Raw genomic sequence first — 23,208 nt, 5'->3', positions numbered from 1 at the left:
AACTCCAACACCTCCTCTCCCTTAATATCAACATGCTCCAGAACATCAACCTCACTCATATTGTCCTCACCATCATCAAGTTCCCTCTCAGTGGTGAATACCGAAGAGAAGTATTCATTGAGGACCTCGCTCACTTCCACAGCCTCCGGCATATCTTCCCACTTTTATCTCTAATTGGTCCTACCTTCACTCCTGTCATCCTTTTGTTCTTCACATAATTGAAGAATGCCTTGGGGTTTTCCTTTACCCTACTCGCCAAGGTCTTCTCATGCCCCCTTCTTGCTCTTCTCAGCCCCTTCTTAAGCTCCTTTCTTGCTACTCTATATTCCTCAATAGACCCATCTGATCCTTGCTTCCTAAACCTCATGTATGCTGCCCTCTTCCACCTGACTAGATTTTCCACTTCACTTGTCACCCATGGTTCCTTCACCCTACCATTCTTTATCTTCCTCACCGGGACAAATTTATCCCTAACATCTTGCAAGATATCCCTAAACATCAACCACATGTCCATAGTACATTTCCCTGAAAAAAACATCATCCCGATTCACACCCGCAAGTTCTAGCCTTATAGCCTCATAATTTGCCCTTCCTCAATTAAAAATTTTCCTGTCCTCTCTGATTCTATCTTTTTCCATGATAATGCTAAAGGTCAGGGAGCGGTGATCACTGTCCCCCAGATGCTCACCCACTGACAGATCTGTGACCTGACCCGGTTCGTTACCTAATACTAGATCTAGTATAGCATTCCCCCTAGTCGGCCTGTCAATATACTATGACAGGAATCCATCCTGGACACACTTAACAAACTCTGCCCCATCTAAACCCTTGGAACTAATCAAGTGCCAATCAATATTAGGGAAGTTAAAGTCACCCATGATAACAACCCTGTTATTTTTACACCTTTCCAAAATCTGCCTCCCAATCTACTCCTCGGTATCTCTGCTGCTACCAGGGGGCCTATAGAATACCCCCAGTAGAGTAACTGCTCCCTTCCTGTTCCTGACTTCCACCCATACTGACTCAAAAGAGGATCCTGCTACATTACCCACCCTTTCTGCAGCTGTAATAGTATCCCTGACCAGTAATGTCACCCCTCCTCCCCTTTTCCCCCCTCTCTATCCCTTTTAAAACACTGAAATCCAGGAATATTGAGAATCCATTCCTGCCCTGGTGCCAGCCAAGTCTCTGTAATGGCCACTACATCTTAATTCCATGTATGTATCCAAGCTCTCAGTTCATCACCTTTGTTCCTGATGCTTCTTGCATTGAAGTACACACAATTTAGCCCTTCTACCTTACTACCTTTATACCCTTTATTCTGCGGCTCTTTCCTCAAAGCCTCTCTATATGTTAGATCTGGCTTTACTCCATGCACATCTTTCACTGCTCTATCGCTCTGGGTCCCATCCCCCTTGCAAATTAGTTTAAACCCTCCCGAACCATGCTAGCAAACCTACCAGCACGGATATTGCTCCCCCTCCAGTTCAGGTGCAACCCATCCAATCTGTACAAGTCCTACCTTCCCCAGAAGAGATCCCAATGGTCCAAAAATCTAAAACCCTGCCCCCTGCACCAGCTCCTCAGCCACGCATTCAACTGTCCTCTCCTCCAATTCTTACCATCACTATCACGTAGCACTGGCAGCAATCCTGAGAACGCCACCCTTGAGGTCCTGTTCTTCAGCCTTCTGTCTAGTTCCCGAAACTCTCACTTCAGGACCTCATCCCTCTTCCTGCCTGTGTCGTTGGTCCCAACATGTATCACGACTTCTGATTGCTTTCCCCCTCGTACCAGGGTGTCATGCACCCGGTCAGAGACATCCCGGACCCTGGCACCCAGGATGCAACAAACCATGCGGGTGTCCTTCTCATGTCCACAAAATCTCCTGTCTGCTCCCCTGACTATAGAGTCTCCAATGACGACAGCTCTCCTCTTCTCCGTCCCACCCTTCTGCACCACAGGGTAGATTCTGCATGCAGAGTAGATTCCGGTTCTTTGTACTTACTAAAGCTGAATGTTTGCAAATTTCCTTAAGCTCCTTGAACTCCCTTCTAGCTTAAAACTAAGCCACATTTCGCTAGTAACTGCCTGATGAACATATTAGAAGCTTTTGCAGATATGTTGCCTATAAATGTCATGGTCCTGTCTGGCCATTCTCCATCTTGCTATTACCTCCTTAATTGGGCCTTAATCCCCTCATCTGATTTCCAATCATTCCCAGTTCCACTAATTGCAGCACACTGGTTCCCATTAGCAAACACAGGATAAAACTTGGGCGTCACAGTCATGCTTTGCCAGTTTGCTAGTCAACTTTAGTGTGAGTAAACCTTGTTTCCTGATTCCTTAGGACTGTCAGTTCTAAGCTCTGCATCATTTCCTGGATACTCTACGTAAGCCTTGTCTCCGTGTAAAGACCCTCCTGGATACCGGTTCCCCGTTTGCGACGGTGCTAACGCCTCACGACTCTGCCTCCGCGCCTGTGTCCTGCACTTGGGTTTGTCCTCAGCCTGGTCCTTGCAGCAATAAAAACTGTTGTAGTCAGACCACTGCATGTCACTTTCATAATTCCTCTGAGCAGCATGGTCCTTCCTTCGTCCAATGTGCTTTCCAAGCAGAGGCACAGAGGTTGGCACTAACACCTGTTTGCCCTCTGTTGGGCAACAGTCCAAGGTGTACAGCATGGACACAGTTGTGGCAACATCCAGTACCTTTCTTAATTCACTTGCTATAGACTCTATTGCAAGGGATGTGGCATCAAATAAAGTTGTAGTTGTCTCAGCCACTCATGACCTCACAATGCTGGCCCTCCTGTTTTTTACCACATACAAGCCCTGTGTGGCTTGATGGTTGTTGTAACTCACTGTTACAAATGCCATTCCCACAGCAGTTATCTTTTCTCCAGTATAAGCTCCGAATTGGATATCTACAGACTTCAGTTCAGTATCTTTGAAATGCTGTTCACGTTCATTTTGTGGAATGACTGAAGTAGCTGAGCCAGAGTCCAATTTCATTTTAATTAACTTACTGTTCACTTCTGGTGTAAGCCGCATTGCTTGTACAGTATATTATTTGTTTTCACATTGTAAATCTTAAGGCTAAGCAGTCCTACGTCACTCTCATCATTATCAGATTTTTCATCAACAGCATGCAACTTGACTTATTATCTTATTCTACTCTCTGTACAGTCCATTTACTTCTGTCTGCCCAACAAGCTCTTTGTATGTGTCATACTTCGTTGCCTTTTCTGCAATTTCACCTTTAAACCTGCATTGGTCTGGTGTATGTGAGCCCCTTCCGCATCAGTCACACAATTCCTTTGGCCAAGCCCGTTTCTGTTTAGACATTGCAATTATGTTCACACTCACTTTCATTCCTGACTGTAATTCAATTGCACCTCTGTATGCTGTTACCATTGATACAGCAATTTCAACTGCTCTTTTAAATGTATGTTGTGCCTCAGTTAGGAGGTTTCTTGAATGCTTTCTTGTAAGATTCCACAAACTAAACAATCTCTCATTGCATCATTAAGCCATGACTTAGCTGTCAATGCTCAATCTCTTCAATTTAGCCACGTACACTGAAATGGATTTCCCTTCCTTTTTATTCCACCTCTGAAACCTAGAGTATTCTGCAATCAACAAGGGTTTCAGTTCTAAATGTTCCTGCATTACGTTCATGATATCAGTGAAGCTCGTTTCAGCTGGCTTTGTTGGAGCAGTTAAACTTCAAAGTTAGCCATATGCCTTTAAATCCAATGCACTCAGCAAAACTGGAACTTGTTTCTCATTGGCTATTCCATTTGCTTTAAAATACTGCTCAATCCATTCCATACACAATGTCCAGTTATCTGTTGTATAACAGAATATGTCAATCTTTCCAGTATAGCCAGTCATTTCTGCTCTTAGAACCACAGAACCATAGAACACTACAGCACAGTACAGGCCCTTCAGCCCTCCATGTTGTGCTGACCCATATAATCCATAAAAAAAGTACTAAACCCACACTACCCAATAACCCTCTATTTTTCTTTCATCCATGTGCCTGTCCAAGTGGCTCTTAAATACCCCTAATGTTTTAGCCTCCACCACCATCCCTGGCAAGTCATTCCAGACACTCACAACCCTCTGTGTAAAAAACTTACCCCTGATGTCTCCCTTAAACTTCCCTCCCTTAATTTTGTACATATGCCCTCTGGTGTTTGCTATTGGTGCCCTGGGAAACAGGTACTGACTATCCACCCTATCCATGCCTCACATAATCTTGTAGACCTCTATCAAGTCCCCTCTCATTCCTCTACGCTCCAAAGAGAAAAGTCCCAGCTCTGCTAACCTTGCTTCATATGACTTGTTCTCCAAACCAGGCAACATCCTGGTAAATCTCCTCTGCACCCTCTCCATAGCTTCCACATCCTTCCTATAATGAGGTGACCAGAATTGAACACAATTCTTGTTTTGTGATTATTATTATCACTTGGTACTCACTCTTTATGAACCTGTGAATTCTTCCATTTTCTTCCTCTTTTCTAATATTCAATCATGCCTTCCCTTCTGAAGAACAAGTGCTGCTCTGCTTTTCTTAAACTCAAATGTTTTGCTGCGCCTCTACAGTAGGTAATCGTCTTGGGTTCATTCGAAAAAACCTCGTTGCCACTGTTATGTTTTGTAACTCTTAAACATTAAACCAATTAAAATACAGACACAGGAGTCCAAAATGTGGGTCTAGCTTCATGTTTACTTTAAGCAAGGTGAGCACATAACACTTGATAGTGTCATGACATGTGCAATTCACTTACTTTTAAATATAACCCATAATGAATTATTTAAATAAACAAGAATGCTTAATCAAACAGTATATTTACAATATTAATCAAATACTACTGAAAGATTAAATACACGAGGCAGCAGATCAATTGTATATTGTAGATATGAAGGGGAAGCGGTCTGAAGCACGGCAGCCATTTTTGGAATGATCGTGTTTGAGTTGTGAGTGCGAGGTTGAGTACGAGTGCTGAGGCTTTGGTTCAGGAGGTTTCAGCGTGCCGAGGCTGAGTAGGTTGGTGCAGGTGAGGTTTTCCTTAGAATTACTCCCCCTATCGGAGTAGTTGAGGTGGCATTTAGGGCTGTGGCATTAAATTGGGAGATCAGAGAGACTGTCAGTGTCACTGGTTACTACATCTATAGGGTGTGCGCCCAGTTACACTTCATATGGTCCAACCGTTGGTCCTGACTGACCATATTAAGGTACCTGGAGCTGCAGCTGGACATACTTAGGATTGTCTGTGATACTGGAAGTACCATAGTCAAGCGTTTTAGTGAAGTAGTCATACTGGAGATGAATGTAACAGGTAGTTGGGTGGCCACCAGGAGAGACAAGGGGAAAGAGACAAAAATAATGCAGGATCATTCTGTGACCATAACCCTGCAAAACGTCTACCCCTTTGATTACTGCTGGGAGGCGGGTGCTGGGATGACTAGTCAGGGCACAGCAACAGCAGCCAGCTCACTGGCCCGGAAGGGAAAGGTAAAATCAGGGAGAGCTGTGATAGGAGATTCGCTGGGGAATAAGAGATTCCATAGTCATGAAAGGGAGGCCAGGATGGTGTGTTGCCTCCAGGTACCAGGATGGAGAAAGTTTTGGACTAGCTTCAGAACGTTCTTAGGAAGCTGGGTGATCTTCCAGTTTAGATGGCGCTACCAAACGTGTGCAACAGCTTCTAGTAGTCAAAGAGGTAAGAAATCCAACCAAAAAATCACTAAAAATACCTTTTCTGTGGTAAATTGTATGAAATTATCACAGCAAACTGAAGGGGCAAGCAATTGTGAGATGAGTTCGGGGCATGAGCCGAGATGGTCTGTTGCAGAATCATTGCAGATGGAGTTCTGATGCCTGTATAGCTGGCCCGGGAGTGAGGTGGGATCACTCTGGGTGCCAAAGGGAGAGGTCGAGGCCCAGGTAGAGAAGTTCAGAAGCTCGTTCAACTGGCCTGAGTGCCAGGTTGGATCACTCGGGGTACCAAAGGGCCTGTTTCGCAGCAGTGGTGTCTGGGTCCTAGTATAAGGTACGATACACTGTTTAGACAATTTAAACACTGGTCCAGGCCAGAGGTGAGGGCTGATTTCACTCGCTCTGCACGATCTTCACTCTTCTCTCCAGGTACCAGACCCCTTCACTGTACTGTCGTTGGGTCAATTTAAAAACCGGCCCAGCTCTTTGTGACTCGTGCTAAGATGACTAAGAAGCGAAGGAATAACGGACGTGCCAAAAGGGGCCGTGGCCATGTCCATCCCATCAGGTGCACAAACTGTGCCCGTTGTGTCCCCAAAGACAAGGCTATCAAGAAGTTTGTCATTCGAAACATTGTGGAGGCTGCTGCAGTCCGAGATATTTCAGAGGCCAGTGTTTTTGATGCAGATGTGCTACCCAAGCTATATGTGAAATTACATTACTGTGTCAGCTGTGCCATCCACAGCAAGGTGGTGAGAAATCGTTCCCGGGAAGCCAGGAAGGACCGAACCCCTCCTCCACGTTTCAGGCCAGGAGCCGACGTCCCACGTGGACCTCCTCCCAAGCCAATGTAAACATTAGCTAATCATGTCATTTGGATTGAATTAATAAAAATGATGGACCACTGAGAAAAAAAAAACCGGCCCAGGTAGACTGAAAAGACAGCGTGACCGTCGGGGCCACAGTTGATTTCACTCGTTCTCCGCAATGGTCATCTCCATGGCAACGAAGCTATGAAGATTGTCCTGACTGCTGTGCTCCGTGCCCACTAATATGACAAACTTTTTATGCTGTATATCAATGATTTAGATGATGAAATAGATGACTTTGCTGCCAAGTTTGCAATGGTACAAAGATTGGTGGAGGGGCAGGTAGTGTTGAGGAAACAGGAAGGCTACAGAAGGATTTAGTCTAGGAGAGTGAGCAAGAAAGTGGCAAATGAAATACAATCTTGGAGACTGCATGGTCATGCACTTTGGTAGAAAAAATAAATATGCAAACTATTTTCTAAACGGGGAGAAAAATCTAAAAATCTGAGGTGCAAAGGGACTTGGGAGTCCTTGTGTAGGACACCCTAAAGGTTAACTTGCAGGTTGAGTCGGTGGTGACGGGACAGTAACTGAAGCACAGAAAAGGTGAATATACAGCTGAGGAACTGGTGCAGTGGGCAGACCTTCAGATTCTAACATCATTGGAATATCTTCTGGACCAGGGGCAACATGTACAAGAGAAACTGGCTGCAGCATAAAGTGGGAATTGGGAGAGCCAGGGAAGACCATGAAAATTCCTTGGCAAGTAGGATTAAAGAGAATACCCAAGCATTCTACAATATATGTACAAACAGAGCAAGAGAATAACCAGGTAGAAGGTAGGAGAACCCAAGGATAAAGGTGAGAACATGTGTTTGGAGGCAGAGAATGGGATACAACCCAGGTTATTGAGAGAGGCAAGAGATGAAGAATGCTGGAGCCTTCACCGATATCTTCATGTCCTGTCTAGCTACAGGAAAGGACTAGAGGACTGGTGGGTAGTTAATGTTCAAAAGCGAAATAGAGATGATGCTGAAAACTATACCAAGACGTTTGATGAAGTAAAGGCAGTGGACATTATCTACATGGACTTTAGCAAGGCCTTTGACAAAGTTCCACATGGGATGACTAGTCCAGATGGTCAAAGTATTTGGCATTCAGGATGAAGTAATCAATTGGATTTAACATTAACTTAGTGGGAAAAGACAATGAATGGTAGTAGATGGTTGTTTTTCTGCGTGGAGAACTGTGAATAGCGATGTGCCACATAGATGGGTGCTGGATCCATTAACTACCTTCTATATAAATTATTTAGATGATAATGCGTTAAGCTGGAGCAGTAGATTTGTGGAGGTCACCAAGTTTAAGGGCATAGTGGACATTGAGGAAGGCTATCAAAGCTGTACAGAAGTTGGGATGTTGTTTTAAAGTTGTATAAGATGTTGGTGAGCCCAAATTTTGAGAATTGTGTACATTTCTGGTCACCTACCTATAAGAACAATATCAATAAGCCTGAAAGAGTGTGGAGGAGATTTACAAGGATTTTGCAGGGATCTGAGTTATAGAGAAAGGTTCAATAGCTTGGACTTCATTCACCAGAGTGAAGAAGAATGAGGGGAGATCATATAGAGGATGACAAAATTGTAAGGGGTGTAAGTAGAGAGAATACTTATAGGCTGTTTTCCCTCAGGTTGGTGAGACTAGAATTAGAGGTCATATGTTTCAGATGAAAGGTGAAATACTTGAGTAGAATTTGAAGGAAGTGGTAGATGTGAATTCAGTTGTAACATTTAAGAGAAGTTTGAATAGGTACATGGAAGGGAGTTACATATCATTTTAATATGTCTATCCATGGCCTCCTCTACTGTCAAGATGAAGCCACACTCAGGTTGAAGGAACAACACCTTATATACCGGCTGGGTAGCCTCCAACCTGATGGCATGAACATTGACTTCTCTAACTTCCGTTAATGCCCCTCCTCCCCCCTTCTTACCCAATTCCTTATTTATTTATTTATTCCCCTCTCCTTTTTTTCTCTCTCTCTGCTCCTCTCACAATCACACTTTGCCTGTTCTCCATCTCCCTCTGGTGCTCCCCTCCCCCTTTCTTTCTCTCTAGGCCTCCCGTCCCATGATCCTTTCCCTTCTCTAGCTCTGTATCCCTTTTGCCAATCACCTTTCCAGCTCTTAGCTCCACCCCTCCCCTCCTGTCATCTCCTATCATTTCAGATTTCCCACTTCCCCTCCTACTTTCAAATCTCTTACTATCTTTTCTTACAGTTCGTCCTGATGAAGGGTCTCGGCCCGAAACGTCGACAGTGCTTCTCCCTATAGATGCTGCTTGGCCTGCTGCGTTCCACCAGCATTTTGTGTGTGTTGCTTGAATTTCCAGCATCTGCAGATTTCCTCGTGGAAGGGAGGGGTTTGGAGGGATATGGTCCAGCTACAGATAGATGAGACTAGACAGCAGCCAGGTCGGCATAGACTGGATGGGATGTTTCAGCACACTAGTGTTCTATGACCCTAAGGCAGGTGAGTCTCACATCAGTGCAAGGCAAGTTATTGGAGAGGTTTCATAAGGATAGGATTTATGAGCATATGGAAAACTATGGCCTTATTAGGGACAGTCCGTGTGGCTTTGTGCAGTGCAAATTGATATGGCTGTTAAGAAGGCATATAGTGTGTTGGCCTTTATTAGCTGCGTAGCTGAAGTCAAGAGACAGAAGGTAATGTGACAGCTATATAAACTCTGGTTAGACCACACTTGGAATACTATGTTCATTTTTGGTCGCCTCATTATAGGAAGGATATGGAACCTTTAGAGAGAGTGCAGAGGAGATTTACCAGGATGAATCAGTCCTGATGAAGGGTCTCAGCCCGAAACGTCAACTGTTTGCTCTTTTCCATAGATGCTGCCTGGCCTGCTGAGTTCCTTCAGAATTTTATGCGTGTTGCTTGGATTTCCAGAATCTGCAGATCTCCTCTTGTTTATGATTTACTAGGATGCTGCCTGGATTGAAGAACATGTCTTATGAGGCTAGATTGAGTGATTTAGGAGTCTTCTCTTGGAGCAAAGGAGGATGAGAGGTGTACAAAACGATGAGGCATAGATGAAGATGGCAGACTGCTTCCCAGGGTGGAAATGATTCATACTAGGGGGCATAACTTTAGGATGATTGGAGGAAAGTAAAGGAGGGTTGTCAGAGGTAATATTTCACACAGAAGGTGGTGAATACATGGAACGCACTGCCAAGAGTGATGGTAGAGGCAGATACATTAGGGACATTTAGGAAACTCTTAGACAGGCCCATGAATGATAGAAAAATGGACACCCGTGGGAGGAAAGGGTTAGATTGATCTTAGATTAGGTTAAAAGGTCAGCGTGGCCTGTGATGTTCTATGTACTAAATGCTGTCTTACTAACCTGATTGACCTTTTTAAGGAGCTGATGAAGGTGATTGTGAAGATCGAGCTGTGGACGTTGCTTACATGGATCTTAGAGAGGTTTTTGGCAATGTCCTATATGGGAGTCTCATCTAGAAGATTAAGTGATTTGGCCATTTGAATTCAGAATTGGCTTGCTCATTGAAGAAAGCTGGTAATGGTCTGTGGCACTTGTTATGGCTGGAGGTCCGTGGCTAGTGGTGTTCCACAGGGATCCGTACTGGGACCTCCGCTGTTTGTGAATAAAACAGTATACTGCATAAATGACCTGGATGAAAGCATAGATGGGTTAGTATGTTCATAGATTGATGGATAGTGCAGAAGACAAAGGACTCAGTTGGATATAGAGTGATTACAGATAATGGCAGAGAAATGACAGATGGAACGTAGCCTGGCCAAATGGGATGTGTTGCACTGTGAGAGATCAAAGGTACAGGCACGGTGCATAGTTAATAGCAGGACCATTAACAATGCCAAGGTGTAGAGGGATCACGTGGTCCAAGTCCATAACACCCTGAAAGTGGCTGTTGATAGGGTGGTAAGGAAGGCATAAGCATGCCTTTATTAGTCAAGGAATTGAGTTCAAGAATCAGGCAGTTATGTTGAAGGTTTGTGAAATCCTAGTTAGGATATCTGAAGTATTGAATTCATTGCTGGTTGAGCTATTAAAGGAAGGATACGGGGGCGGTGAAGAGGGCACAGAGATGTTTGCCAGAATGCTACCTGGATTAGAGGCCATGTGCCTACAATAAGGAAAGGTTGGACAGACTAGGATTGTTTTCTCTGGAGGCTGAGGGAGGAATCTGATAAAGGCTTATGAGAGGCATGGACAGAGTCCCAGCGTTGAATTCCAGAGGGCACATGAAGGCATGTTGGGGTCTAATCCACTCAATGCAGCACTGAGCTGTGGTTTCTGTTAAGGATGTGGCTCAGAACTAATTGCTTCTTAAGATCATAGGGATCATTTTGGGGCAGAAAGGGGAGTTAGGGGCCCTGTTTGTATAGAGGGACAAGGATGAGGGGGATTGGAGACCAAGCCAGAATCTAGGCCTTCGCTCAGCTCTCCACGTTCTGTGTACAAAGACAGCAACAAGGACATCCAGGGATAGGTGTTAGGCTGCCAAGCATTGTGCAGGAAGACCAGCAAGAATGAGGGAAGGTGGCCCACAGTCAGTAGGATCTAGAATCAGATGCCAGTGTGGATAGGAAGCACAAGAGATGGTGACCCCCTAGATCAGCAAGTCAGTGAGTCTGGATTTCAAGGGCTGAAGCCTGGGGTCCCATCAGCAAGTCCAAATTTCAAAGCCTGGAATTTGGTGCTGCATTGGTAAGCCCTGGACTCAATACTGAAAATTGCAGCCTGAAGATTGAAGACTGGAATCAGGAGTCTGAAAATCAAGGCCCGATGGTTGAACCCTAGTTCTCTGAGTCTGTGAGTCTACTGGGGAAGGTCAGAGGCCTAATGTCTACAAGTCTACTAGTCTACTGGAGGTTGGAGGCCCAGAGGCAGCCTGACCTGGGGCTGACTCAGCACAGTTCCTATCCCATAGTTAAGTTTGTCGACGACACTGTCATTGGCCGAATCAAAATTGGTGATGAATCAGCATACAGGAGGGAGACTGAAAATCTGGCTGAGTGTTGCTACAACAACCTCTCCCTCAATGTCAGCAAGACCAAGGAGGAGGAAACTGGAGCTCCATGAGCCAGTCCTCATTGGGGGATCAGAGATGGAGAGGGTCGGCAACTTTAAATTCTTCAGTATTATCATTTCAGAGGATCTCGCCTGGGCCCAGCACGTAAGTGCATTTATGAAGAAAGCAACGCAGTGCCTCTGCTTTCTCAGAAGTTAGTGAAGATTCAGCATGACAACTAAATCTTTGACAAACTTCTTTAGATATGTAGTGGGAAGGATATTGACTGGCTGTATCAAGGCCTGTTATGGAAACGTACAAAATCCTAGTGGATACAGCCCAGTCCATCATGAGTAAAGCCCTCTCAACCATTGAGCATATGTACAAGGTGCGCTGTTGCAGGAAAGCACATTTGATCATCAAGGACCCTCATCAACCAGGCCATGCTCTCTTCTCGCTACTGCCAACAGTAAGAAGGTGTGGGAGCCTCAGGACCCACACCACCAAGTTCAGGAACAGTTATTATCCCTCAACCATCAGGTTCTTGAACCAGTGAGGATAACTTCACTCAAGTTCACTCGCCCCATCACTGAACTCTTCCCACAACATATGGATTCACATTCAAGGACTCTTCATCTCACATTCTTGACATTTATCGCTTATGTATTTATTATTATTCCTTATTTTATTTCTTTTGTATTTTCACAGTTTGTTGTCTATCGTACATTGGTTGTTTGTCCATTCTTTCGGGTGTGGTCTTTCATTGATTCAACTGTGTTTCTTGGATTTACTGAGTACGCCTGCAAACAACGAATCTCACGGTGGAATACATGACATATATGTAGCTTGATAATAAATTTACTTTGAACTTTGGAGGACTGTTAGTGTGTAAGTGGGAGGGAGGAAAAGGGCTCGTTTTGCGGTTGTTATGTTGGTTTTGTTCTTTTTTTTTGTTTGTTTGTGTTGCTCTGCTGAGCATTGTGGGCACGCTCTCCTGATACCAGAATGTGTGGCAACACTTGCGGGCTGCCCCCAGCACATCCTCAGTTTGTGTTGGTTGTTAACGCAAACAACGCATTTCACTGTATATTTCAATGTGCATGAGATAAATGCATAAATAACTAAATGAATGAAAGTTAACATGAGAGCGAGTTAGTTCAAGGGAGAAGTGCAGTACAAGTTCTTTGCACAGAGAGTGGTGGGGGCCTGGAATACGCCAGCTGGGGTGGAGGCAAATAGGACAGAAACATTGAAGAGGCTCATAGACAGGCACATGAATGTGTAGAAATGGAAGAATATGGACATAAAGTAGGCAGATGGGATAGTTTAGTTGGGAATGTGATTGCTAATTTAATTAGTTCAGCATAACATTGGGGGACAAAGGACCTCTTCCTGTGCTGCACTGTTCTCTGTTATACGTTCTGTGTTCCATCTTTCCTTAGATGCTAGGCCCAAAATTGCCCACAATATTCCAAGCACAGTCTGACCCACTCCTTATAAAGACTCAGCTATATACCCTCGTTTTTATAGAACATAGAAAACCTACAGCACAATACAGGCCCTTCGGCCCACAAAGCTGTGCCGAACATGTCCTTACCTTAGAAGTTACCTAGGGTTACCCATAGCCCTCTACTTTTCTGAGCTCCATGTACCTGTCCAGGAGTCTCTTAAAAGACCCTATCATATCCGTCTCCACCACCGTCACTGGCAGACAATTCCACGCACTCACCACTCTCTGCGTAAAAGACCTACCCCTGACATCTCCTCTGTACCTACTTCCAAACACCTTAAAACTGTGCAGTCTCATGGTAGCCATTTCAGCCCTGGGAAAAAGCCTCTGACTATCCACACGCTCGATGCCTCTCATCATCTTATACGCCTCTATCAGGTCACCTCACATCCTCCATCTCTCCAAGGAGAAATGGCCAAGTTCACTCAACCTATTCTCATAAGGCATGCTTCCCAATCCAGGCAACATTCCTGTAAATCTCCTCTGCATCCTTTCTATGGTTTCCACATCCTTCCTGTAGTGAAGCGACCAGTACTGAGCACAGTACTCTAATTGGGGTCTGACCAGGGACCTATATAGCTGCGACATTACCTCTCTGCTCCTAAACTCAATCCCATGATTGATGAAGGCCAATATTCCATATGCTCTCTTAACCACAGAGTCAACCTGCACAGCAGCTTTGAGTGTCCTATGGACTCAGACTCCAAGATCCCTCTGATCCTCCACACTGCCAAGAGTCTTACCATTAATACTATATTCTGACATCATATTTGACCTACCAAAATGAACCACTTCACACTTATCTGGGTTGAACTCCATCCGCCACTTCACAGCCCAGTTTTGCATCCTATCAATGTTCCACTGTAACCTCCGACAGCCCTCCACACTATCCACAACACCCCCAACCTTTGTGTTATCAGCAAATTTACTAACCCATCCCTCCACTACCTCATCCAGGTCATTTACAAAAATCACGAAGAGAAGGGTCCCAGAATAGATCCCTGAGGCACTCCACTGGTCACTGGCCTCCATGCAGAATATGACCCATCTACAACCACTCTTTGCCTTCTCTGGGCAAACCAGTTCTGGATCCACAAAAAAATTAATCAGGCTTGTAAGGCATGACCTGCCTTTGACAAAGCCATGCTGACTATTCCTAATTATATTATACCTCTCCAAATGTTTATAAATCCTGCTTCTCAGGATCTTTTCCAACAGCTTACCAACCACTGATGTAAGATTCACTGGTCTATAATTTCCTGAGCTATCTCTACTCCCTTTCTTGAATGATGGAACAAGATCTGCAACCCTCGAATCCTCCAGAACCTCTCCCGTCCCCATTGATCATTGCTAGAGGCTCAGCAATCTCCTCCGTCATCTCCCACTGTAGCCTGTGGTACATCTCATCCGGTCCTGGTGACTTATCCAACTTGATGCTTTCAAGCTCCAACATATCCTCTTTCTTAATATCTACATGCTCAAGTTTTTCAGTCCGCTGTAAGTCAACCTTACAATCGCCAAGATCCTTTTCCATAGTGAATACTGAAGTAAAGTATTCATTAAGTACCTCTGCTATCTCCTCCGGTTCCATACACACTTTTCCACTGTCACACTTGATTGGTCCTATTCTCTCACGTCTTATCCTCTTGCTCTTCACATACTTGTAGAATGCCTTGGGGTTTTCCTTAAATCTACTCACCAAGGTCTTCTCATGGCCCCTTCTGGTTCTCCCAATTTCATTCTTAAGTTCCTTCATATTAGCCTTATAATCTTCTAGATCTCTAATATTTCCTAGCTCTCTGAACCTTTTGTAAGCTTTTCTTTTCTTCTCGACTAGATTTACAACAGCCTTTGTACACCATGGTTCCTGTACCCTACCATCCTTTCCCTGTCTCATTGGAATGTACCTATGAAGAACTCCACACAAATATCCCCTGAACATTTGCCACATTTCTTCCGTACATTTCCCTGAGAACATCCGTTCCTAATTTATGCTTCCAAGTTCCTGCCTGATAGCCTCATATTTGCCCTTACTCCAATTAAACGCTTTTCTAACTTGTCTGTTCCTATACCTCTCCAAGGCTATGGTAAAGGAGATAGAATTGTGATCACTATCTCCAAAATGCTCTCCCTCTGAGAGATCTGACCCTGACCAGGTTCATTTCCCAATACCAGATCAAGTACAGCCTCTCGTCTTGTAGGCTTATCTACATATTGTGTCAAGAAACCTTCCTGAACACACCTAACAAACTCCACCCCATCTAATCCATCTAAGCTCTAGGGAGATGCCAATCGATATTTGGGAAATTAAAATCTCCCATCATGACAACTCTGTTATTATTACACCTTTCCAGGATCTGTTCCTCAATGTCCCTGTTACTATATTCTATTCTTCTTGGCATAGCTGTTAACTTGCACTTGCCTTCCTTACTGCTGATTCAACATGCAAGTTAATCTTAAATTCCTTGAACTAGGACCCCACCCGCCCCCACCCCCACACAACACTCCCTAACTCCAGATGTACCTCCAATTACTGAATTTTCTCCCCATTTAGAAAATAGTCTACAACTTTATTCTTCCCACCAAAGTGCATACCCCACACATCCCTATGTCGTACTCCACCCACCTCTCCTTTGCCCACTCCCCAAACCTGTCCAATGCCTTCTGCGGACTCCCTGCACTTGCAACACTACTCGGCCCTCTACCTGTCTTTGTATCATCTGCAAACTTGGCCACAATACCATTAGATCTTCTTCTAGATCATTAACATATAAAATGAGAGGTTGTCTCAATAGCACTGGTCACCAGAAGCCATCCTGAAATGGAACCCTTTCTGCCCTCTCTCTGCTTTCTGCCAGCCAGCCAATCTTCTATCCATGCTGGTCTCTTGCCTCTAACACCACAATCTTTATGTTGCACAGCAGCACCTTGTCAAAGACCTTCTGAAAATCCAGGTAAATAACATCCACTCTGTCTAACCTGCTCATAACTTCATCAAGGATTTCAATAGATTTGTCAGGCAAAATCTCCCCTTAAAGAAACCGCTTTGATTTTCCTTTATCTTATCACGTACCTCCAAGTACTCTGAAATTTCATCCTTAATAATGGACTCTAAAATGTTACCAGATTATAATTTCCTGCCTTTTGCAAGCTCCCACCCCCACACACTTCTTAAACAGCAGTGTCACATTTTCTATTTTCCAGCTCTCTGGGATACTCCCTGACTAGTAATGCCTCCATAATCTCTCAGCTACCTTTCTCAGGGCTCTGGAATGCCGTTCATCCACTACCCCAGTAACTCATTTCAGACACCTACCACCCAGCGCCTTGGCCATGGTGATGTTCACCTCTATCCCCTGACTCTCTTGAATTTCTGGCATGTTACTGTGCCGTGCATTGTGAAGACTAACACAACGTACATACTCAGTTCTTCAGCCATTTATCTGCTCCTCATTACCAGTTCTTCAGTGTCGATTTTCAGTGGTCCAACGTCTTCCCTACCCTTATCTATTAAGTACTTAAAAAAACTTTTGCAATTCCTTTTGTATTATTGGGTAGTTTTCCCCTCATATTTCAACCTCAACCCCTTAATGTCTTTTTGTTTATCGTCCTTTGTTTTTCTTCGAAGACTCGCTGATCCTCTGCCCTCACACTGATCTTCAGCATTTTGTATACTTTCTCCCAGTTCTTATGCTGTCCCTGACTTCCCTTGTCAGTCATGGTTGCCTTGTTCCTTTTATTACATCTGTCTCCCAGGACCTCCTGGCACTGCTGCTCCATCTTCCTCTTTATTTATTTACTGATACAACGTGGAGTAGACCTTTTCAGCCCTTCGAGCCTCAGCATCCCAGCAGTCCCCGACAACCCCAATTAACCCCAACCTAATCACGGCACAATTAGCAATGACCATTAACCTACTAACCTGTGCGTCTTTGGATTGTGGGAGGAGACCCATGGGGAGAGCATACAAACTCCTTACAGAGGAAGTCAGGACTGAAGTCTGAACTCCGATGTCCCAAATTGTAACTACTGCTGCACTTCTTCCCTCTTAGGATTGCCAGCCAGTCATCTGGGGCCAGCAACCATACTCCTGCGCTCCTTTTCACTCAACTATCAAACTGTAACATCTAATTCCAGCTTCTGTCTCAAACTGCAGGGTGATTTCTATCACACTATAGTTCCTGCCTCCCAAGGGCTCCTTAACCTTAACTTCCCTGATCAAGTCTGCCTCATTCCACAACACCAACCCCTGAATTACCTTTTCCCTAATGGGCTTGACCACAGACTGAACTGAAAAGCCATCTCTTAGACATTTCACATATTCCTTTCCTTGGGGTCATTACCCACCTAGTCTACTTGCCGTGAAGTCTCCCATGATCACTGTAAAATGCCCTTCCCACTTGCCTTTTCTATCTTCTGCTGTACTTCATACTCTACATCCTGACAATCACCTATAGAACATAGAACATAGAATAGTACAGCACAGTACAGGCCCTTTGGCCCACAATGTTGTGCTGACCCTCAAACCCTGCCTCCCATATAACCCCCCCCACCTTAAATTCCTCTATATACCTGTCTAGTAGTCTCTTAAACTTCACTAGTGTATCTGCCTCCACCACTGACTCAGGCAGTGCACTCCACGCACCAACCACTCTCTGAGTGAAAAACCTTCCTCTAATATCCCCCTTGAACTTCCCTCCCCTTACCTTAAAGCCATGTCCTCTTGTACTGAGCAGTGGTGCCCTGGGGAAGAGGCACTGGCTGTCCACTCTGTCTATTCCTCTTAATATCTTGTACACCTCTATCACGTCTCCTCTCATCCTCCTTCTCTCCAAAGAGTAAAGCCCTAGCTCCCTTAATCTCTGATCATAATCCATACTCTCTAAACCAGGCAGCATCCTGGTAAATCTCCTCTGTACCCTTTCCAATGCTTCCACATCCTTCCTATAGTGAGGAGACCAGAACTGGACACAGTACTCCAAGTGTGGCCTAACTAGAGTTTTATAGAGCTGCATCATTACATCGCGTCTCTTAAACTCTATCCCTCGACTTATGAAAGCTAACACCCCATAAGCTTTCTTAACTACCCTATCTACCTGTCAGGCAACTTTCAGGGATCTTGTGACATGTACCCTCAGATCCCTCTGCTCCTCCACATTACCAAGTACCCTGCCATTTACTTTGTACTCTGCCTTGGAGTTTGTCCTTCCAAAGTGTACCACCTCACACTTCTCCGGGTTGAACTCCAATAGGCCTGAACACAACCACCCCCATCAGGGTCTTTTACCTTAGCAGTTCCTCAACCCCACCCACAAAGGTTCTACGTCTTCTGATCCCACATTGCTACTTGTTAGCAATCTAGTTCTTTTTAACCAACTGTGCCAGCCCTTGCCCTCTGTCCAGCTGCCTGGCTTGTCAGCAGGACGTGCATCCTTGGACGTTTAGTTCCCGGTTGTGATCTTTTCACTTCCACATCTCCATGATGCCCAAGCTATTGATCCGCCGATTTTGATCTGCGCTGTAAGCACATTTACCGTGTTACATATACTGTGTGTGTTCACCAGCCCTCCCCACCCCCTCAAATTGTCCCTGTGTTGCTGGATGTTTGATTACTAGCCCTTTCCAAGCTCTCTGTCCTATTCTTCTACACCAGGGATCCATGGACCAGTTGCATAATGGTATTGGTCTCCGGCATAAACCCCTGTCCTACACTCCAACTTTTTACGGCAATTCTCAATGCCTTTGAACTCACCGCACTGCTGCTCAGTGTAGGAATGCAAGAGGCTGCAGAGAGGGGTGGACTCAGCTCGTTCCATCATGGGTACAGCTCCAGTCATCAACCAAGGCATCTACTAGAGGCACTCTCAGGACGGGAACATCATCAGGGTGTTTTCTTTGTGAGCCTGCCTCTTGTAGATGTAGGCCAAGTCCTCTTCTCATTGCTGTCATCAGGTATGAAATACAGGAGCCTGAAGACTCAACCTAAAGGTTCAACAAGAGCTTCTTCTCCACTGCTAATAGGTTCTTGAATTGACCTGATAAAACCTAATGCAGCTGTTGACTATATTTCCCTCAACTTGCACTTACATTATTGTCTATTGTGTCTTGTAAGCTGTATATGATTTGTGTTACTTTAAGTTTATTTACAGCATGTTTGTTGTCTTTTGTAATGCACTGTGCTGTGCAAAAGTCTAACTTTCATGGCATTTATACCCTGGATATGTCTGCCCATGACAATACACTTGACCTTGATCTTGCTGAACTCCGTGAGTGCATATGAGATGTCTTGGGCTGGGTTATCTCGAGCAGTAGCGAATGCAGAAGATCACCTTGGACTCAGTCCATGATGTGTAGCCCAACTCGCAGCCTTCACCAGTTGGAAACCGGATCAGAGTTAGGCAAGACTAGCCCCTCTTATTGAGCGGCGACAAATGCTTCTCCTTGGATTGAGCCTCAACTTTCTTGCTGCTTGGTGTGAAATATGGACAGACTCCTAAAGCTCTTCCTGACTTCTCCTTCCACTATTGTAAATCACAGAAACGTATAGCATGGAAACAGGCTCTTCAGCCCAACAGGTTTGTGCTGACCAAGATGTCCCATCTCCACAAGTCCCATTTTCCAGTTTTTGGCCCATAACCTTGTAAACCTTTCCTATCCATGTACCTGTCCAACTGTCTATTAAAATCCATTAATATACCTGGCTCAACCACTTCCCTAGTAGCTCATTCCACATACATACATAAAAAAGAGTTACCCTTTGACTATATATATATAAAAAAAATTAACTTTCAAGTTCTTATCAAATTCCTTCTCTCTCACCTTAAACCTATGCCCTCTAGTTCTTGATTCCAAACCCTGGGAAAAAGTCTTAGAGTATTCACTCTATCTATGTCCCTCATCATTTTATACATCTCTATCATCTCTCAGTCTGCTACGCTCCAAGGAATAGTCTTTGGCTGTCCAACTTCTTCCCATAACACAGTCCCTCAAGTCACAGCAACACCCTTGTAAACTTTTTCTGCATTCCTTCCAGTTTAATAATTTCTTAACTTTAATAGGATGACTGAAAGTGAGCACAATACTCCAGATACGGTCTCACCAGCAGGCTGCATGCACTGCACAATCGCATCATGACTTTTCAAGTTTTATACTCAGTGCCCTAACTGACGAAGGCCAGCATGCCAAAACCTTCTTCTCCATCCTGTCCACCTGTAGCTCCAGCTTCAGAGAACCCAGGTACCTCTACCCCTGGGTTCATCTGCTCTAGAGCATTTTCCAGGGATGACCATTCACCTGGATTTGATGCAACATCTTGCACTTAGTGAATAAACTCCATTTACCATTGCTTACTCAGCTGATCAAAATCCCCCTGTTATTTTTGATAGACTTCTTTATCAAATATACCACCTATTTTAGTGCCAACCATGCCCTGTACATTCTTATCCAAATCTTTGAAATAGGTAACAAATTAAAATGGCACTAGCACCAACCCCCTGAGGCACACCACTGGTGTCAAGCCTCCAGCCGCATAAACAACTTTCTGCTTTCCACCGTCAAACTAATTAGCCAGCGCTCCCTGGATTCTAATCTTCCTGAGCAGCTTACCACCTGGTACCTTACCAAAGGCCTTACTGAAGACCATATTGACACCATCTACCACCCTACTTCAACAACATTTTGATCACATCACCAAATAACCCAAGCAAATCCAAAAGATAAGATTTTCCCACGCACAGTATCATGCTAATTACCCCTAATAGCCCCTATATACTGTACACCTTTCCAGATGTATGTATATCTTATCCCTCAGGATCCCCCATAACTTACGGTACCTACCACAGATTCTAGACTTGCTGGCCTATAGTTCTCAGATTTTCCTTTGCTGTCCATCTTAAATGAAGACACATTATGAATGAATGCCTCACCCTAACACGAACCCTCACCTGTAATGCAAATATCTCAGCCAAGGCTCCTGCAATTTCTGTTCTAGCTTCTCACAGTATTCTTCATTAAGCCTGGCCAGGCCCTGGAGATTTGTCTACCTTCATACCTTTTAAGACATCCTGCACCTCCTCTACAGTAGTGCAGACTATTTCCAAGACCATCTCATTTACTTTCTCTAGTTTCTAAAACGTCATATCGTCATTAACAATAAAACCAGAGGAGAAATTTTGATTTAGTATCTCACCCATCTCCTGTAGCTCCACACAAAGATGTCCACTTTGCTTTGAGAGGCCCTATTCTCTCTCTCTAGTTAATCTTTTTCCCTTACTATACAGGTACTTTAAAAAATCTCTTTAGATTCTCCTTAATCTTCTCTGTCAAAGCTATCTCATACCCGTTATCTCATTCCAGCATGTCAGTCTATGGCCTCCTCTATTGCCACAAAGAGGCCATACTCAAGTTGGAGGAGCAACACCTTATATTCCAGCCAGGTAGCCTCCAACCTGATGGCATGAACATCGATCTCTCAAATTTCCAGTAATTGCTCATGCTCCCTTCACCATTCCCCATCCCTGTTTCCCTCTCTCACTTTATCTCCTTACCTGCCCATCACCTCCCTGTGGTAGTCCTCCCCCTTCTCTTTCTTCCATGGTCTTCTGTCCTCTCCTATCAGATCACCCCTTCTCCAGCCCTGTGTCTCTTTCACCAATCAACTTCCCAGCTTTTTATTTCAACCCCCCCCCCCTTCCTGCTTTACCTATCACCTACTACCTTGTATTTCTTCCTCCCACCCCACACCCCTCCTTCCCCCTTCCTTTCTGGTCCTGATGAAGGGTCTCGGCCTGCAACATCAATTATTTACTCCTTCCCTTTGCCTGGCCTGCTGAGTTCCCCAGCCCGGTTCCTGCACACAAGTGCTGCCTGGATCGTCACGGGTTCAGTGTGCACAGGATCCAAGAGAAAGAGAGAGAGTGAGCAGCAAAAGGTCATAGTACACTTCGGTAGAAATGACGCAGGCAGGACAAGAGACGAAGTCCTGAGAAGACGGCAGGGTATGGGTAGGGGAGATCTTTGATGATCAATATTGCCTCGTGGGAACATGAGGAGCAGATGTATAAGGAAACTGCTCATAGTTCTAACAATACAAGGCTATATTAGTGGGAGATTTTAATTTACAGTATTGAATGGGCCACCAAGAGTATTAGGTGACTGGACAGGGTGGAATTTGTAAACTGTGCCCAGAAATGTTTCTTGAGACAATATATTGGGAGGCTGCAATGTTGGACTTCCTCTTAGGAAATGAGGCACGTCAAGTATCTGAAATATCTGAATTGGAAGTCAGGGAGCACTTTGGCTCTAGTGACCAGAATCCTATTATTTTTAAGATGATGATAGAAAATGATAGGAGAGGACCTCAGGTTAAGAGTCCTTAACTGGAGCAGGGCTAATTTTGGAGGAATTATGTAAGATCGTAAGACACCTTATGCACCAGAACTGGAGAGGGACTAATATCCTAGCAGGAAGGTTTGCTTATGCTGCACAGAGGGGTTTAAACTAGAGTTGCAGGGGGATGGGAACTGGAGTGCCGGAACAGATAGTGGGGTGGTTGTGGAGACAGAGGTTGTTAAGACCTTAGTGGGAGTTGCAAATCAGGAATCGAAAGGTTCAGTAACTAATATCCTGAGCTGTGTATATTTCAATGCAAGAAGTATCACAGGAAAGGCAGATAAGCTCAGGGCTTGGATCAAAACATGGAATTATTATATTGTAGCCATTGTTGCAAGGGGGGCAGAAATGGCAGCTCAATGTTCTGAAGTTCCGTTGTTTTAAACATGACAGAGAAGGGAGGATTAAAGGAGGAGGGGAGGTATTACCAGTAAGGAAAATGTCACAGTAGTACTCAGTCTGGACAGACTGAAGAACTCATCTAGTGAGGTATTATGGATTGAACTGAGGAATAAGAAAGGTATGACAATGTTAACTGGGCTATGTTAAAGACCACTTAACAGTCCTAGGGATTTCGAGGAACAAATTAGTAGAGAGTTTGCAGAATCCTGCAAGAAATAAGGTTGTTACGCTGGTGATTTTAATTTTCCGTATATTGACTGGGACTCCCACACTGTTAAAGGACTAGATGGGATCGA

The 23,208-nt window shown here is 44.5% G+C and overlaps 1 pseudogene; it reads left to right on the top strand.

The window, feature by feature from the left end:
* The first annotated feature begins 6,209 nt into the window (after nucleotides 1-6,209).
* LOC140730055 (small ribosomal subunit protein eS26 pseudogene) lies at nucleotides 6,210-6,646 on the top strand (annotated as a pseudogene).
* The last annotated feature ends 16,562 nt before the right edge of the window (nucleotides 6,647-23,208 follow it).

This window comes from Hemitrygon akajei, chromosome 7 (assembly GCF_048418815.1).
Source record: "Hemitrygon akajei chromosome 7, sHemAka1.3, whole genome shotgun sequence".
Taxonomy (NCBI): Eukaryota; Metazoa; Chordata; class Chondrichthyes; order Myliobatiformes; family Dasyatidae; genus Hemitrygon; species Hemitrygon akajei.
Note: the sequence above shows the minus strand (reverse complement) of the source record. Positions and strands in the feature narration are given on the sequence as shown.